We start from the raw sequence: 17,337 nt of genomic DNA, 5'->3' as shown, positions 1-17,337 counted from the left end.
CAATCAAGGGCACAATGAGGTTCACATCATTATTGACTTGATTCCTTATGGCTGCTATTCCTCTATTATCCAAGTTAGTCTCAGCATCTGGCACAATCTTTGCTTGAGCTGCCATCTTCATCTCATGCATAGGCTTAGCGTCATTGAGAACGTGTTCGACATCATAATCAATAGCAACATCTGGCACAAAATATGCCAAAGCTCCCATATAGCATCAGTGAGAGCATGTCCAAGCTATCTTTTTTCTCTTTGCATTTTTTCTTTTAATATAATTTTATTTTATTTCTTTAAAAAAAGGATAATTACTCCTTCCTCCTACCTAAAGTCATTCGTTAATCATCAGTGTTACTTTTAATTTACCACTAACCATACCAACCAAACATAATGCTCACCCTCTTACTGAACTAGACTTAAGGGCCTTTACAAAACAGATCAAGGTCAAAATACAAATGGACATGATAAGGTGTAGCATGTGCTGCCCCTTGAGGAAATGGAAAAAACATTTGTGATTCAAAATATATTGATTATTTGCCTTCAGATTCGTGATAGTAAACCAAGAGGGTCTGTTTCATGCTATACAAATGATATTGGTCACTCACAAGTGCATCTTCTTGTCACAACAATAAGCGTGGTTTACCTCTTGAGCAACCATTCTTAACTGTGTTCCACTAAAAGAGTAGAATACATGCAGCTAGGTAACATTCTTTCGTGAAAAAAGAAATGGCTACAAGAGAAAATTCCAAAAACTAATTTGACCTAGTAGAGTGTGATGACAACTCAAGAAAGCGGAGGAGGCCGAAATTTAAAGAAGGTTTTGGGGATCGAGTTCGAGGAAAGCGAAGGCAAGATCAACAATCAAAGAAAAGCGCATCAACTTTAAAGATATATCCAAAACCTTGAACAAATATCAAGGAAGTGGGCACTACATTTTTTCTCTCTGACATAAAGCGTTTCGTTTTATAATTTCTGGAAAATTTCGGTCTTTGAAATGACAACTCCAGAAAGGGGGGATGATATGATTAGGGAGGCCCAGGAAAGGACTAGAAAGGGAAAAGCAATAGTTGGAGAGGAAACACATGAGGAGGTACAAACAGAATCTCAAGAGGATAATGTGGAAATGGAGGATATTGATTACGGTGATTATGGAATTCCATATACGAAATTCACTAAACTTGAAACTCGAACGCAAAATATAGAAACACAGTTAGGGGTTATCTCAATGAAACACTAAAATCCCTAGCTGAAGCTATAACTAAGATAGCCAATTCTCAATCAGTATCTATTACTGAAAAATCATCGATTCCTCCTAAACAAGTTGAGAGGTCTACCTCTCGACTTAGAGAAACCTCGAACATCCTTAAGGACTTAAAACTGCCAATTTTCAATGGGGAAGAAAAGGAGCATAATAAAGGTTCGATTAATACATTCTTGCAAAAGTGGCAAGACCTCCACTGACTTAGGAATACACCTCCTGAAAATCAAGTCGTGGAAGCAAGTCTTTCCCTTGGAAACAAAGCCTATAAATGGTGGATGAGCCTCAGGGAGAGTGATAGAATTTTTAGGTATTGGACTGAGTTTGAACAAGCCTTCCTAAAAGAGTTTTTACTGGAAGATGAATTAGAAAGAGCATGGGAGGCTTGGGACAATTGCACTATGGGTAAAAACACTCTAGTCCAGTACATAGCAAATTATAGAGAGGCAGTCCTTAAGTTGAAGGGAATTGATGAATTTCAAAAGATAAGGGGTTTTGTGAGAGGTCTCAAAGACACTTATAAGGTTGAGGTGAAAAGAAATTCTCCAAAAACGTTTGAGAAAGCCATTAAGTATGCCCAAATATATGATGATACTACGGGAAAATTCAAAGTTGGAAATTCGGAGCAAATAGGTTTTGTTCCAAAGTTCAATAAATTTCCCAATTTGAAAAGGAAGGGGCACTTTAAGAAGGAGGTTCCTTAGGCACCACCTAACAAACCTCAAACACTAAATTATCCTCTCTTGAAGAAAGAGGATTATGAAAGGGCTAGGTAAGAAAATCTTTTCTTCAAATGTTTGGGCAAAGATCATGCTGCCTGGAACTGCCCTAAAAATAAACCAGTGGGAGCTAAAGCCTCAAATAGACCTCCATAAAGACAAGTGCATGTGGTGAAAGTGTTGCCGCTTAATGGTACTGAAAAGTACACGCGGAGGTAGAGGTCTATCATGAGGATAGCACCCACATGTGCTGTCTATCATCGGCAATGTGGTAGCCCACCTTTGGTCCTCATGATTTAATGAGGATGCATGGAAAAATTAAGGGGCAAAGAGTAAGAGTGATGGTCGATGATAGTGCAACACATAATTTCTTGAACTACTCGTTAGTTAAGAAATTAAAATTGCCTGAGAGTCCTAGTGCCCATAAATATGTGGTCTCTTTGGCAAAGGGTAGTGATAAAAAAGTTTGGGACACAATGATATATGGTGTAGAGGTGGATATTCAAGGCTATCAGGATATCTTGGATTTCCAAATCATGCATCTCGATTGAACAGATGTAGTGCTTGGTCAAGAATGGCTGTATAGTCTTGGGCATAGCTTACAGAGAAGTTATCTTTTGAAAAAGAGGGTAGAGTCTTCTAGATTCAAGGAGAACATGATGTGCCTAACTCTTCTCTTATTTGTTCGATGGAATTGGAACGACTACTACACTAAGAAGAATGTGAGGTATATCTTTGTGAACTTACTTTTATTGGGGTGATTTTATGTCTTCTGCCTCGAAAAAAAGTAATGTTGTTTTTTATAATGTTAAAAAGTATAAATCTTCTTTCAATAATTTAATGTTTGAATTTAAAGATGTTTTGTCGTCTGATTTACTTGATAGTTTTCCTCCTGAGAGAGAAGTAGATCATAAAATAGATTTAATTCCTGGATCTACCCCTGTTTGTAAACCCCCATATAGGCTTAGTCAAACAGAGGAACATGAGGTCGAAAGATAGTTAACGGAATATCTCAGGAAGGGTCAAATCCAAACAAGTAGCTCACCTTGGTCTGCACTAGTTTTACTGGTAAAGAAAAAGGATGGTACTATGCGTTTATGCATAGCATAGATTACCAAGCACTAAATAAAATCACCATAAAAAATAAGTATCCTATGCCTCGCATTGATGAGCTCTTTGATCAATTGCAAGAGGCAAAATACTTTACTAAAATTGATTTAAGATCAGGATATCACCAAGTACGAATTAGGGAAGAGGATGTCCCTAAGACATCATTTCGTACTAGGTATGGGCATTATCAATTTAAAGTAATGCCATTTAAGTTAACAAATGCTCCAACAATTTCATGACACTTATGAATAGTGTCTTAAGGCCATATCTAGGAAAATTTGCTGTAGTATTTCTAGACGATATCCTTATTTATAGTAAAACCAAGAAAAAGCATCTGGAACATTTGCGAAAAGTGTTCCAATTGCTTAGAGATAATTCACTCTTTGCTAAAGAATCCAAATGTGAATTCTTTGCAAAAGAAGTGAAATACTTGGGACATATAATATCCCAAGAAGGGGTACGTATGGACCCTGACAAAGTAAGGGCTATATTGGAATGGCCACATCCTACAAATCTAGAAGAATTACAGATATTCTTAGGTTTGTCAGGATTCTATAGGAGATTCATATGCTAGAATTGCTATTCTGATGACGAACCAACTTAAGGGGAAGGGAAGCACCTTCATATGGGATGAACCTCAAAAGAGAAGTTTTGAAAAATTAAAGGTAGCTATAGCAGCAACTCCTATCTTAAAAGTAGTGGATCCCAATGAACCATTCGTGGTTGAGACAGATGCCAGTGATTTTGCTGTTGGGGTGGTACTTATACAAAAAGGTCGACCAGTGGCTTTTGAAAGCAAAAAGTTAGATCGTGCTGAACAAAATTACTCGGCATATGAGAAGGAACTATATGCTATAGTCTATGCTTTAAAAAAGTGGAGGCACTATTTATATGGTGCAAAATTTGAGATCATCTTTGATCAGGAGAGCATTAAGTGGATTTGTAATCAGCTAGAGCTGAAAGGTAGAAAAGCTAGATAGGCTGACTTAATGCAAGAGTTTGATATACAATTGACATATAGGAAAGAGAAGTTCAATGTGGTAGCAGACTCTCTTAGCCGAATGCCAATTGTTAATGAATTGAGTTTTACTCAATTTCAGAATGATTTCCTAGAGTCCTTAAAGGGGAAATGTGAGTTTGATCCTCACTTCTCTGAAATATGGAAAGCAATTAAAAATAGGGATCCAACTAATCGAGAGGCTTTCACTGAGGAGTCGCATGGAAATGGCGACACACCACAGGTTGGTGATAAAGGACTCAAGTGGAAAAAATATACTATTGAAGATGGCTACCTGCTCTATAAGAGTAGAGTATGTGTCCCAGAAGATAATGACATTAGGCGCCAAATCCTTCTTGAATGTCATGATAGTCCGAGTGCTGGGACACCCGAGAATTCAGAAGACATATGTACTTCTGAAAAGACAATTCTTTTGGCCTGGAATAGGCAAGGACGTCCAAGATTATGTATTGAAGTGCCAAAAATGCCAGGTCAATAAGGTTGAACACCTTAAGGTAGGAGGTCTCCTACACCCATTGGAGATTCCATCTGGCAAATGGGAAAGCATCTCCATGGATTTCATTGTGGGTTTACCTAGGACACAGAGGGGGCACAACTCTGTGTGGGTAATTGTGGATCAGTTGACCAAGACGGCTCATTTTATTCCTGTCAGTGAAGATGTTAAAACTCCAAAATTAGTTAGGCTATTTGTGGAGCATATCTATAGACTGTATGGGCTACTACAGTAGCTAGTATTGTTAGTGATCGAGATAGCAAATTTAACAGCCATTTTTGGAGGGCTGTGTTCAAGAGGTTAGAAACTTCATTAAATATGAGCACTGCGGATCATCCACAGAGTGATGGTCAACTAAAAGGGTCAATTAGATAATTGAGGATATGCTTCGAGCATATGTAAGTAAATGGCAAACTAATTGGGAATAGTATCTGCCCATATTAGAATTTGCATATAACAGTGCCAAACATTCAGCTACATGTTTTAGTCCATTCATGATGATGTATGGATTTCAAGCAAGAGCCCCAATGACAGTGGGACTTAAAAAAGAGAAGGTTCAAGCGGGCAAAGACTTTCTTGAGGATATGAATCAAATGCTTAAGTTAGCTAAAGATAGCATAAGAAGAGCTCAGGATAGAGCACGAAGTTATGTAAACCCCCACTGTAGAAAGTTGGAGTTTGAAGTAAATGAGAAAGTCTACCTTAAGGTACCTAAATCTTCAGAATCTCTAAAGACAGGTAAATGTCTGAAGTTGTCTCCTAGGTATTGTGGACCATTCACAATACTTAAGAGGATCGGAGAACTTGCTTACAAATTAGCCTTACCTGAGGGATGTAGAGTACATCCAATTTTTCATGTTAGTAGGCTAAAAAGAAAATCAAGAGATGATGCTAATCTCATTGGAAATGAAGTCCTAGTCGAACTCATTGAACCTGCATCTTTACCACATAAACCAAAAAGAATTTTAGATAGACAAGAAAAAAGAACGTGATATACCATATGGCAAGAATGTCTAATTAAGTGGAAAGATAGATCTGAGGAGAGTTCAACATGGGAAAGGGTAAGTAGTCTCTAGAGGAGCTTTCCCAATTTTGTTTTTGAGGACGTAAACATTTCTTAAGGGGAAGGGAATGTTATGTCAACTATAAGACCGTGTGACCATGGTATAAGGCGGGAAGCCAGAGGGCTTAGCAGCACTTGCATTAATAGGGCCTAAAGGGCTTGGGTCTAGGGTCATGCCTAGGCCTAGGCATTTATGACGTGGTGCATAAGGAGTCCTAGAGAGGGCTATAAAGAGAGGAGTATGTGGCACCAAAGCTGGAGGCCGAGTGGCAAGTGCTGAGCAAGAGGGAGGATTCTAGAAGGAGAGCTCCACATGGAAAGTGGATGAGGAAAGGAACTGAAGGGGGTTCACGAGGGGTATCAAGGGAGCTCATGGAATCCATGGTTGGGAGGTGATTGAAGAAGAAGCCTTCTATGTCTGAGGTCTCGTTACATTTAGACATAGAAGGCTTACCTTTGATGAGTTACTTGTGTGCTCTTATTGTAGATAATGGTCGTATTTGACTAGACACCTAAATGGCAATAAGAAAAAGATGAATCAAGCTGTAGGCACCATGACTACTTATAAAGAAGGATGGATTGAGCACTCATTGAGCATTAAACATGCAATTGTCCTTCTACATATACATCCAATAAAAGCAAGTGAAGAGATACATATTACACGTAAATAGGATCACTGACTAGAAAACATGCTTGTTTGCTTACCCAATAGTTTTGGGTATGTGTATATTAATATTTTGCATTCAGCTTACAACAATCAATAGCACTGCAAATGCTGACCAATGGATCCTTTGTTGATTCATCTTGAGTCATTGCATGGCAACAAGATTTTTTAGCACCAAAGATAGAGTTAGGTTCATTGCGTTAGATTGGATGTACCTCTAGTTTGTACGTTTAATCTCATCTCTTTAACCTTGCGAGGTCCACCCTCTAACTATATAGGAATTCACCACATGACACGAATGATTAGGTGGAACCATAATAATATTATGCTGACACATAGGGTATCCATTTATATGTTTGGATTTTAAAGGAGAAAGCACTATCATGCTCAACCTCAATTTTGAGAAGTTTCACCAGAAGAGGTTGTGAGAAATACTCATCCTCCGAATACAATACTTTGTGTAAGAAGCTCACTTTTCCTTTCACAGAGTGCTTGAATACCAACATCATGAACATTGCATTTTCAAGTTTGTCTTGTCATCCTTCTTTGTTGAGCTTTATAGCTTTGATAGTTCCATTATAGCAAGGCTGACAGCATGCCTTCTTTGCAGTGTTGAGATAAAGCATCTTTTCTTGGTGAGAGATCAAGGAGAAGCAAGAAAGAATATATATTTTTGGCTTTCATGGACCATCCGACGATGAATATGTATACCTACATATGTCAAATTTCCTCCCCATTTCTCTCTTAGCTACCACATTTATTTGTCTCACCCTTCCTCGCTTGTGTTCTAGGCTACTCCTAGGACCCCTTTTGTTTAAATGCTGCAAAGACATGAAAAACACCTATGAGGGATTGGGTGTGGAAATTTCATTGATCTCATTGTGGTCCAACCTAACTTTACGCTTGCCATATTTCATGACGCTAGTGAGGGATTGGTCGTGGAAATTTCATTGATCTCATTGCGGTCCAACTTGACTTTACGCTTGCCATATTTGACGATGCTAGCTATGAGGTGAACAAAAATTAGAGTTCATGTTAAGAAACTTCTTCTTAGACTCTTAATAGAGCGGCTCTATCTTTGTTTACATTTCAAGAACCCTTAACCCATAGGTAGGATGAGCTCTAGGAACCCATTATGTCTGGTATGCAAGCATAGGGAACAGGACCATGACATGGTTGTGATCACTCCCATAGAGCTCCCATAGTCCTGCTCACGTCATGTACATCAAAAACTTTTTCCCTTTGCAAAAATTGTGATGCAACATTAGGTACACAAACATGTATCCCTTATAAGCCTAAGTATAATTGGAGTTAGGTTGTTTATATTTGTAGGCACTCTATGTTTAAGCTTGTAGACTAGCAAGCTTTCACAATTCTCTTTTAATTGAGCATATATTTCTTAGGATACAAGCTATAATGATGCATGGCCCAATTTTTGGTATTGAGCTCGATCTCCTCATCTAATCGATTTTAGGTGCAGTCTTATCATTGTTGTTCATGTCAATACTAGGGAAATTTCTGTCAACTAGATACATTGTGGGAGTGGAGCTTGCAGGATCACCACTATTAGCACGGCAACTTGAGGTTAAGGCTATACATGTCTAAAGCATGGAGGATTTGGAGAGCTAAGAAGGCATGGCTAGAGACCAAGAGGGCAGGTTTGGAGAGAATCCAAATGAACTTGGAATGAAGGCAAGCGTGAAAGAGTGGAATTCTATGGATTGCCTATTGCAACACCGAGGGATGGGAACATAAGAGTGAGTGCTTCCTGTACTTGCAATCTTCCATCATGCATGGAGCAATACTACTGCATACCCTCATCTTGATCTCTTGCCTCCATCTTTGTGTACCTATCATGCATAGATGGCAATGGGCAACTCTCTCTCTCCCTCTCTCAAAGGTAGAGACCGGCCTCCCTTCTTAGGGATGCACCAGTACCAACGCCACTAGAAAAAGAGCTAGATGTTGGTTGCTCCTAAAAACCGTACGAAAGCTTTGGCTCTTCAAATCGATCACCCCATTGTCTAGGCGAAGAAATATTACTACTATGTTGATGCTAATTGAGTTGATGCAACTGGCTATTAATTCAAACTTTCTGGTATTTCCTATTTATTCAAATGATACGATGGGTTAATCACTTTCTTTACTATTGTGAACAATGGCATTTGTGGAATTCGTTGTTCCTCCCAAAAAAGTACAGTTGTTAAAATTGCAAGATTTGGTACTTTTTCATAAGTCCATTAAACTGCAGGAGGTGACATACGAGATTGGTAGTTGTGGCAACTGGGAATTGTAGATATCTTATGCTTTTCCTCCATATCAAATTGAAAAAATTTAAAAACAGAGTTGTAAGCATGAATCCTCTTTTGTCTAGGGTCCTTCAACATTTTAATGACATCACTTGCCTTTATTATTTACTTCTCAAAACATATAAAGGGTCAATATCATCTATTTCCATTGTTCCCTTTACATCCTCAATGAAATTCCTAAAGTATAATACAATGGGCTAATTGCTTTAGCTTTGGGTGATGATTACATACATCATATATCTGACTTGGAGTCTCCATCAGAAGCATGGCAGAAGCTAGATTTGATTTTTGGTGCAAGCTCTCATATTTCTAAACTATCACTTAAAATCTCTTTCTTTGAATTAAAGATGGCAAGTGATACTACTTTAGCTGCCCATGTCAACTATATGCGGAGTCTTATGACTCAGTTAGCTTCTATCAACTCTCCTATCACCCCTGATGATGCTATGGCAGTACTACTTAAGAGTATGCCTGAAAGCTTTGATCACATTGTAAGCACTTTGAAGAATCTTCCCAATCCAAACCTTGAAGGCATTATCTCAGCTCTCCAAGAAGAAGAAAGACACATGGAGTTAAGGAAAGGCAATGACACTGCTTATGTTATGAAATTCCAGAAGGGCAAGTACTCTCCTTGCAATCACTGTGGAAAGACAAATCACCTTTCAAAGGACTGCTTCAAAGTTAATCCATGTAAGCACTGTGGCAAAAACAACCATAGTGAGAAGTTCTGCAGAGCCAAAGCAAAGACAGAAAATGCAAATCTACTTACAGTGAATGAGCCTCCACAAGATGAGGCATCCTTTGAAGATTATGCATTTTAAACTCATCTCTATGTATGCTCCAGATCTCTCTTTTATGTCAAGGTACTCAGCCTGGATAGTCCTCCAAAATGAATGAAAATAAACTATTGTGTTTTGTGTGTTTTGTAAACACCTCTGGTCACCTTATGATGTAGGCCATGTGTATGTTTTGCTCCATGGTACCTCCTGCAGACATTGTGTGCATGTACATGCAGGGGAGATAACCATTGGAAGGTCTGTTTGTATCCCTTTCTGTTTACCTTACACCCAAGGGAACCCTTGCTAGCATGAGAACCTAGCCATAGATTAATCCTTGACCACCATGAGATGGCATGAGAAACTATGAGACTAGATGTATCCTTGACATAGCCTGAGGCATTTCCTTGAGGGGGGGTTTGTTGGGATATGGTAGGGCAGAAGTGAAATAAGACAAGGCCATGATGTGGTTGGACCAGTAATCATTAAATGTGATTGTATCTTTCGTAGGAGCATCTTGATGACCTAGCAATATGTCTAGAGATAAGCTTGCACCCTCTACCCTAAGTGATCTAATCTAACCTTCGTTTTGAGAAGCTAGCCTTGCTTCTCAATGAGAGTAAAGAATCAAATATGTTTCATGTCATGTGGACTATAGCCATGAGAACTAAGCTTGAGACGTGAGGCGATTGGATGATAGGTGGGGCTACACCGAGAGAGAGACAGAGAGAGAGAGAGAGGGGGGGGGGGGGGACGAAAAAATATAATGGTAGGCCAGAAGTGAAATAAGACAAGGCCATGATGTGTTTGGACCAGTAATCATTAAAGGTATTTGTATTTTTCTTAGGAGCATCGAGCTGGCAGTATGTCTAGAGATAAGCTAACATCCTCTTCCCTAAGTGATCTAATCTAACCTCTTTCAGAAGTTAGCCTTGCTTCTCAAGGAGAGTAAAGGATTAAGTGTGTTTCACGTCATGTGCTTTATAGCCATGAGAACTAAGCTCGAGAGGTGAGACGATTGGATGATAGATGGGGCTACACACACACACACACACACACACACACACACACACACACACAGAGCAAAATATAATGGTGGACAGAAGTGAAATAAGTCCATGATGTGGTTGGATACACCTTCATGAGTAGACAGTAAGATTGCAGTAAGATTGCTTGGTGATGATCATAGGACTAAGGTCTCAGATTTAGGGTTGGGTAGAGGAGGCTAATGCATGGCAAGGGGAGGTTAGGGGGATTTGATTTTTGAAATAGATGCTAGGGCCATGTGCCCTCCATGTCGATTTCTCCTTTTAATATGTCCTATGATTTCTACTTCCTACCACCATATCCTTGGTCACTCTAAGCAACTTACCGCCTTTGAATCGGAAAATATTTGCACGAGTGCTTGGCAAGAGCTCATTCACAAATATCTCAATCCATCTAACTTGATTCCAAATTCTTTGTTGAGAGGAGGTGGGCTACAATCTTTGGGTATCTACCTCCTATGCCAATTGATTTCTGCTCATGTTTATTCTATGGAATCTGTGTGATCCAATTATACAATTGAGCCAATACATACCTGAAAAGGTTTTTGTATTTTATTATGGGTGCAGCTCCAGAAATGGCTTCTACCGTTGTTTCAAATCTTGGGGAGTCGGGTTTCCATGGGCGACAAAGCCTTCGGGCAATAAAGCGAGCTGCAAGGGTGGAGGGCTCTGCAGTTTCTGACATTGTGTTGTCATCTTTTCCTGAGCCAGATAGCCTTCATGTGATAAATCAAGTTTTTGCAAGGGCCGAGACTTCAACCCATGGAGCAAATCACGGTCCCAAGTTGCCTTCAAAGCGTTTTAAGTCTAGCCGCGAATGTCACACTGCTAATATAATGAAATGACTTACAAGGGGGAGAGCTTCAACCCATGCAACTGAGCATTCAAGTCATTACAATCTTTTAAAGTCCATTCAAGCCATGTGCGAGAATAATAAGGATGCATGTGCCATGAACACACGATATTTGGGCTCTTTGTGGGGAGAAATCCATTCAGATGGTGCTGCAGTAATAGCGCAGGGCATGGCAGAATTGCCTGGAACTCTCATTGCAAGGATTTCTCAAATTGAGAATAGTGTTAAGGACTCTAATCAATGGATGCAGCAGATTTTGGGGAGAGGTGGAGAAGGGGCAGTTGTATGTGAGAATGGGTGTAGACTACAAGTTGATAAGCTGAAAGAACAAGTTCAGCTACTGTCCACTGAGGTGTCAATGTTCAAAGTTGGTTTAAATAGGCTAACTGCTTTTATGACCAGGATGAGCCGTAAACTAGAGCAGGTCGCAACCCATGACAATTAAGAGACTCCTGAGACTTTTATGTCACTTTTTGTACTGGAATCCCAAATGCTTCTATGGGATTCATGTACTTGGGTTGCCCTTATGTTATTTGGCAAGACAAGTTTGACTCCTGAGACTTTTGTGTCACCTTTTGTACTGGAATCCCAAATGCTTCTATGGGATTCATGTACTTGGGTTGCCCTTATGTTATTTGGCAAGACAAGTTTGACTCCTGAGACTTTTATGTCACTTTTTGTACTGGAATCCCAAATGCTTCTATGGGATTCATGTAGTTGGGTTGCCCTTATGTTATTTGGCAAGACAAGTTTTTTGCAAATGATTATATTTACTTTCATTTGACGTATATATGGCAATGGAAGCTAATTTAATTCAATATTTGAATTGCCTATTGTTCCTTCCCATTTTCGTTTTATTTAAGATATACTCAAATATTTGTAATTTTTTTGAATCATGTATTCGCATAAATGCTGATGCAATGCTTATACTTTTTTGAGATGGTCAACTTTGAGTTTTTTTAGATATGTTAGCTTTGGTTTTTATGTTTCAAATGATGGTTGCACATATGGTATTGTATTTTGCTCACATGTTGAAAAAATATGAGCATTACTCTTACCAAAGATAGTGAGACACTGAAACTTGGTCATGGGACACTATGAGTTCAATGCATAGATGGTCCGCTCTCAATTTTAGATAGATGGGAAAGGGATGGCTTTGCTAATTAACCTTGCTTCTTGCTTTTCTAAATTATTTTCTTCCTAGGGCACATTTGTTGAGATCCATCAATTTTGTCATGGTTACGGATGATGCATAAGTTATTTGATTAAGCTATTTTTCCCTTTGAGGAATAGATATTTATGTAGTTGGTTGAGTGGATACAGAAGATGGCAAGACAAATAGAAGAGAGGCTACATTCAATACATTCTCATAGGAGAAGATTGTTGGATTCAACGTGGGCGGCCCGTCGTGCTTATGCTATACAAAGAACAAGGTCTAAAACACAAGGTTCTAGAAGCATGAGGGTGGCTGTGGAATCTATGGGTGTAGAAGTAGGAGTTTGCAGTCAACATAATTAAACACATGGATGCAGTAATGTAGCGTGCATTGTGGCTGAAAATACAATGGACCTCAATACTTCAGTAACAGTAGGTAGAGTGCATCAACATGCTTCAGCGATAGGTACACCTACTCAAATGGATTCAACACGGGCGGCCCGTCGTAGTTATGCTATACAAAGAACAAGGTCGAAAACACAAGGAGTTAGAAGCGTGAGGGTGGCTGTGGAATCTATGGATGTAGAAGACAGCCTTCACAGACAACAGGACCAAATGTATGGGCACAGTAATGTAGCGTGCATTGTTGAAAATACAATGGACGTCAATACTTTACCAACTATAGATAATGAGCATGAACATGCTCCAGTAATAGGTACAACTACTCAAATGGATTCAACGCAGGCGGCCCGTCGCGTTTATGCTATACAAAGAACAAGGTCGAGAACACAAGTTGCTAGAAGTGTGAGGGTGGCAATGGAATCTATGGATGTAGAAGTTGGCCTATGCAGAGAACAGAATCAAATGCATGGGCACAGTAATGTAGCATGCACTACTGAAAATACAATGGACCTCCATACTTCACCAATAGTACGTAATGAGCATGAACCTGCTCCAGTAGTATGTACAACTACTCAAATGGATGCAAGCAGGGATGCTACTCATTTAAGAGCCCGAAGGCGTGTTGTTCACAACAGGGCTGTGATTTTGGGTGCAGGGGGGAGCCTCTCTATCTTGCATACTTTTCCGTTAAGGGAAAATGTAGAGCATCCATCTTTGTATCCACTGGTCTTCAATGCTCCTTCTATTCATGCACTCGGATCCATGGATCCTACATGTAGCTTTTGCCAAGCTCAACTGTGGAAACAAGAGACGCGAATGCATATGCATCAAGTTGTGGGCAAGCACTGTTGCAAAGTTGGTCGTGTGTCATTGTTGCCGTTAGAAGAACCACCAGAGATTTTGAGAGTACTGCACGGATATGATGCTAGAAGCAGACTATTTAAGAAAAACATTAGGGCTTATAATAGTGCCATGGCATTTGTTTCATTGGGAGCTCATGTTGATCAAATGTTCCATGGGAATGGGAGTATACAAAACTTTCGGGTCCATGGTAGTGTGTATCATCGGGTTGGAAATTTATTGCCCGATGAGGCTAGGCAAGAGATGCCACGTTTTGCACAGTTGTACGTGTATGACACTGATCATGAACTAGAACACCGTTTACATGGGATGCCTGGTTTGGATCCAGGCATTTTGGAGTTGTTGCAGAGGATGATGCACGAGTGCAATCCATATGCCAATGCATTGATGGCTATTGGGCAAGTGCTAAGAACAAATCCACATACAAACCTGAGGATGGTTATTTGTGAGAGCCACTCCACCTCAAGGTAGTACTTGGCTCCTATGGCTAGCGAGGTTGCTGCAATCATGCCAGGACAAGGGGATGACTTCGATATTGGAAATCGGGACATTCAGATTTTTAGCCGCAATGGGTTTGTGCGTAGAATATCTAATTTGCACCGATCATACATGCCTCTCATGTAAGTTCTTTTGTTCCCTCGGGGGGAAGATGGTTGGCATCCATATATCCCATATAGTGATGTTCCTAATCACACACCATTGCACGAGATACGTGGACAGAGTTGTGTCACCCAGAGACAATACTACACATATCATTTGCAAGTGAGATATGATACAAATGCATGTCTTTTGCGTGGGGGTAGATTGCTGCAGCAATACATGGTTGATGCCTACAGTAGCATGGAAGAGTCCAGGTTGGTGTGGATACGAAACAACCAAGCTTCCCTACGCGCTGAAGTCTATCAAGGGTTGATGGACATGGTGAATACAGCTGATGGGACACGTACTGTGCTTGGCAATGCTGCAGGGCGTAGGGTGGTGTTGCCTTCTTCTTTTATGGGAGGGCCCTGGTATATGTGTCAGCTATACCAAGATGCTATGGCAATTGTCAGAAAAAGGGGCAAACCTGATTTATTCATAACATTCACCTGTAATCCCAAATGGCGTGAAATATCTATAGCATTGTTGCCGGGGCAAACTGCGCAAGACCGTCCAGATTTGACAGCCCATGTGTTTTTCCAAAAGCATAAGGACATGATGCAGTCAATTACAAAACATAATTTGTTTGGGAAGGTGGCTGGATATGTGAGTGTCATAGAGTTTCAAAAGAGAGGTCTGCCACACTCACACATATTGTTGATATTAGAAAGTGGTTTCAAACCCGTGGAGATCAGTCACTATGACCGATTAGTGTGTGCAGAGTTGCCAGATAAGGCTATGTTCCCAGAGTTGCATGATATTATTGGGCAATGTAATGTCCATGGTCCGTGTGGTGCACTAAATCCATCTGCAGCTTGCATGGTTGATGGAAAATGCATTCGTCATTATCCACGTGGATTCTCACAGACGACTACTGTTGGCAATGATGGCTATCCAGTTTACATGCATCGTGATGATGGTAGAAAGATACAAGTGAAAGGGGGTGTGATTGATAATCGTTGGATTGTGCCATTTAATCCTTTCCTCTCCGTGAAGTACAAGGCACACATAAATGTTGAAATATGCTCCACAATCACTGCAGTTAAGTATTTGTATAAATATGTGTACAAAGGTCATGATAGAGCCATTATCAAGATGCAGCTAAATAATACAGGAGAGCAAGGGAATTTGCACAACATAGTTGACGGTGGCATTGATGAGATTAGTAGTTACTTAGATGCACATTACGTGTCAGCATCAGAAGCATGTTGGCGGATTTATGAGTATGCCATGCACGATGAAAAACCCGATGTGCAAAGATTGCAGGTTCATCTTCCGATGCGCAATAATGTCATCTTTCGAGATGATGATGATTTGCAAAATGTTGTAGGCAGGGAACAAAATCAAAAGACCACCCTCACAGAATGGTTCACTTATAATCAGTTGCAATCTGACGCAAGCAACTTCCTGTATGGTGACTTGCCAGACAAGTTGGTTTGGAACAAAACCAATAAGCGGTGGACTAGAAGACAAAAGGGGAATACCATAGGTCGGATGTACAATATTTCCCCCTCAGCTGGTGAGCTCTACTTCATGCGTATGCTTCTTAATGTGTGCACGGGATGCAAGTCCTTTGATGACCTACGTACTTTTGACAGCCAAGTGTACCCTACTTTCAAGGCAGCATGCATAGCACGGGGATTGTTGGAGAGTGATGATGAATGGTTTGTGTGTATGCAAGAGGCTGTGTTTTATCAAAATAGTGCACAACTGAGACACCTATTTGTCACAATATTGGTTTTTTGTGAGCTAATGTCTCCTCGACTTTTGTGGGAAAAAATTTCCCTTGAGCTTTCGGATGATTTTTTTAATATATTGGAATCAAGTATGGGGAATTTCATTGGTCGTCGTGAACTAGCAATAAAGAAGGCTGTATTGCACTTGGAGCACATTCTTCAACAACATGGGCGAAGGTTGGCTGAGTTTGACGGAATGCCTGTTGTAGATAGAACATCTTTGTTAGAAGCTGGAAATGGCTTATTGCAAGAAGAAAGAATGTTTGATTGTGTGAAAGAAGCACAGACTGCCCAGCAAATGGAAATGTCCTTGAATCACTGTCAACGTGCTGCATTCGATCGGATTTTGGCAAGGGTCTATGGAGATGGTGGTGAGGTCTTTTTTCTCGATGGTATAGGAGGGTTTGGAAAGACCTTTCTCTACAATTGCTTGCTCTCTCGATTGCGTGGGGAAGATACCGTTGGAGCTGGATGGTACTAGCAGTTGCAATATTAAGGTTAATAGTCAACTCGCAGATGTTTTGAAGATGGCTAGGCTGATAATATGGGATGAGGCACCCATGACTCACCGGTTTGAATTCGAGGCACTAGATAGAACTTTACGAGATATCATGTCCAATGAGCAACTTTTTGGTGGGAAGGTGGTATTGTTGGGGGGGCATTTTAGGCAAGTCTTGCCAATTTTTCCAAAGGCAGGACGAGAGGACATTGTCAATGCTACCTTATGCCACTCAAGGATTTGGGGTCGCACTACAATATTGAAGTTGACACAGAATATGCGGGTCCTTCAGAATGGTGATAATTGTGCTGAGCAAGAGTTCATGCAATGGGTTCTGGACATTGGCAATGGGATAAATAAATGTACAAAAGAAGATACTATTGTGATTCCATCGCATATGCTTTTATAGACAAAGTCCATGGAAGGCCTCATTGGATGGGTGTATCGAGGGCTTGCAACTGTTTTGGACTGTGCAACATACTTTCGAGAGTGCGCTCTATTCTTGCACCTCGAAACATCAAGGTTGATGCAATTAATGCTATGGCATTGAAGGCAATGCCCGGTGAGGAAAGGGAGTACCTAAGTGCAGACTCAGTGGACAACTTAGGGGGAGATTCCTTTTTGTTTGCAGTCAAGTATTTGAACAGTCTTGATCTTGGTGGTGGATATCCCCCGCATCGGTTGGTTTTGAAAAGGAATGCTCCTATAATTTTGTTGCGTAATTTGAATCCTCGCCAGGGTT

This window comes from Dipteris shenzhenensis, chromosome 12 (assembly GCF_047967505.1).
Source record: "Dipteris shenzhenensis isolate YYH24624 ecotype China chromosome 12, Dip_SZ_1.0, whole genome shotgun sequence".
NCBI classification, from domain to species: domain Eukaryota; kingdom Viridiplantae; phylum Streptophyta; class Polypodiopsida; order Gleicheniales; family Dipteridaceae; genus Dipteris; species Dipteris shenzhenensis.
This window is presented reverse-complemented; position numbering follows the sequence as displayed.